The sequence below is a fragment of the Symphalangus syndactylus genome, chromosome 24, assembly GCF_028878055.3.
Source record: "Symphalangus syndactylus isolate Jambi chromosome 24, NHGRI_mSymSyn1-v2.1_pri, whole genome shotgun sequence".
NCBI lineage: Eukaryota > Metazoa > Chordata > Mammalia > Primates > Hylobatidae > Symphalangus > Symphalangus syndactylus.
Window position 1 is genome coordinate 13733644 of NC_072446.2, and position 2716 is coordinate 13736359.

Consider the following 2716-nt stretch of genomic DNA (forward strand, 5'->3'; position numbering starts at 1 on the left):
ATGAACAAGAAGGCTTTGTGGTGTCCACAGGGATAAATGCTCTGCTCTCCACAGAGTCACCTCAGGCAGACCTCCATGATTCATTTCCTGGGAGCGCTGGAGCGCTGGGGTTTTGTTGTAAGACATTTTATTTAAAGAAGTGCCAGGCTCTGTTGGTGACCACTCAACTCCAGACCTTGCCCCAAAAAGCTTATGGAAAACGATGCGCCAGCCATCCAAATCCTCAAACAGAAGTCCTATTTAGGCCCCATCTCCTAATTTGCTGAGAAGATGTATAGGAGGGCTCTGTGTAGCCACAGGAGGCTGGTCAGAACAGAGAATCTCTATGAACTTCATGAAAGAGACTGAAGAGTCCAACAGCATCTGCATAGGAATAGGGGCAGCACTTGGACCGTCTGGGGCGCTGAACAGACTGTGCTGTTCATCTCAAATAATTAGTCTCTTGCAAGTGCCCCGAGTCAAGCACGAAGGGCATACTTATGCCTAAATATGATCTAATAAGGTAATCCTTTTAATTTCAATGTCATATAATCAATAGGGAAAATACAGCATATTTATAACTGACAATTAGGCTTTCACTGCATTCCCCCCGCTTCGTTCATCAACAAACACCCTCTATAACCCCCATCCCCAAATCTGAGTCATTCTCACTCTATCAGTCAAGTCTTCATGGGTGTAGGGGAAGAGTCCATAGCATGGCTATGGCACTTTTTTTTAAAGTCCACTAAGGATGATTTTAAAATCCACACATCATGCAGTAAGATGGATTTCAGCATTAAGCGGCCTCATCATGAAGAGCTGGCAGCCTAGAGGGGCGATGTCCTTGAGAGAGTGTGTTGGGTATGCATTGTGTTATAAAGTAATATAATCAAGCCAAGTAAATGAACTCATTATGATTGGCTTTTTATTCCCCACTTGTCAGGAGTCATAACTGTATGAAACATTCTCCACCTCGATCAATTGGAAAATCAATACCTTGGTATTTGTGGAAAGCATCTCTTATAGGAAGAAATGAAAAGAAATGTTTGGGAAACATTCAGGAAATTAGCCCATCTGACAGTCCCTGTTTTAAAGCAGTCACTCTTCTTTGTAGGAGCTGGTGCTGAAACATGCTCTTTCTTTTGGAAGGGGGCAGGCTGGCTGGGATGGTAAATGGTTTTGATCATCCATACCACAGTTTTCTTGAAGCATTGATGATGGTGAGTCCAGGTGAATATTTCATTTGCTTGCCTCACGGGTGGCCCTGGCGAAATGAGGCTTCCATCCTGGGTAGCGATGGTTTGGGCTTGCTTGCCTTGGCGGAACCAGTTTGCCATCTTGGCCCTCAGTATTCTGGGGGTGACAGTGAGTAGGCATCAGATATTACACTGGCTTTGGAATCAGCTGCCAGAGCCCCTCACTGGCATGATCGTTGACATCATCACTCCAGCATTTCTTGATGACAGGCTGATGAACACTTTGCAGTATTTCATCAACTGTAGATTTTATAAGCTTGGCCTTGAGGTGATGTTCCAGCATAGGCCCCGCTTCCTGGATTGTTGATTGCTTTTTTAAAAAAAAAATATATATATATATATATATATATATATGGAAAATAGGCCTGGCACAGTGGCTTATGCCTGTAATCCCAGCACTTTGGGAGGCCGAGGCGGGCGGATCACGAGGTCAGGAGATCGAGACCACGGTGAAACCCCGTCTCTACTAAAAAATACAAAAAATTAGCTGGGCGCGGTGGCGGGCGCCTGTAGTCCCAGCTACTCGGAGGCTGAGGCAGGAGAATGGCGTGAACCCGGGAGGCGGAGCTTGCAGTGAGCCGAGATTGCGCCACTGCACTCCAGCCCGGGCGACAGAGCGAGACTCTGTCTCAAAAAAAAAAAAAAAAAAAAAACACGTAGCCGGGCATGGCAGTGTGCGCCTGCAATCCCAGCTACTCAAGAGGCTAAGGCAGGAGAAATGCTTGAACCTGGGAAGCAGAGGTTGCAGTGAGCTGAGATCGCACCATTGCACTCCAGCCTGGGTGACAGAGAGAGACTCCATCTCGAATATATATATATGGAAAATATCAAACATATGCACAGTAGAGAGAATAGTAGCATAAAGCCCCATGTATCCCTCACCATCCTCAATAGTTGACCCCCTCTGTCTCCCCTGCCCATGAGTTATTTTGGAGAAAATGCCAAACACCACGAATATTTCTGTGTTTATCTCTCAAAGACGTGGGCTCTTCAAAAGACATAAGCAATACCATTATCACAACGAATTATCAATTCCTCAGTATCATATCAAATCTGCATCCAGGTTTTCTTGAATGGCTAATACCTTTAAAAGAAAATGTGTTCAATTCGGGATCCAAATCCAGTCTATGTTTTGTAAGTGGTTACTTGGTTGATATATCTTCTAAGTCTTAATCTACAGATACTCTATCCCTGCAATTTACCAGTTGAAGGAATCTGATCAGATGCTGTAGAATTTTTCATAGTCTGCATTCTGCTGATTGCATCCTCATGGTTTCACTTAAAATGGCAATATTCAAGTTCTAGTGTGTCTTCTTTATTTATTGCCTGAAAGACTTCTATAAAGAGAAACTTCCCCTCATTAACTATCCAATTTCCCTGATATACAGTTCTTATGTTTTTTTAAAAAAGCAAGATAAATGCTTGATTTTTCCCCTTTATTTATCAGTTTTTGGAATAGTTAGTTCCCTACCATCCTCCCA

At 43.7% G+C, this 2716-nt stretch overlaps 1 long non-coding RNA gene across 1 annotated transcript; it reads right to left on the minus strand.

Annotated features, from left to right (window-relative positions):
- Nucleotides 1–887: 887 nt before the first annotated feature.
- LOC129474816 (uncharacterized) lies at nt 888–2418 on the minus strand. The gene is made up of 2 exons (XR_008654647.1): nt 2320–2418; nt 888–1332 (listed from the first exon to the last, which is right to left on the minus strand). It is a non-coding gene; the product is annotated as an uncharacterized lncRNA (long non-coding RNA).
- Between the last annotated feature and the right edge of the window lie 298 nt (nt 2419–2716).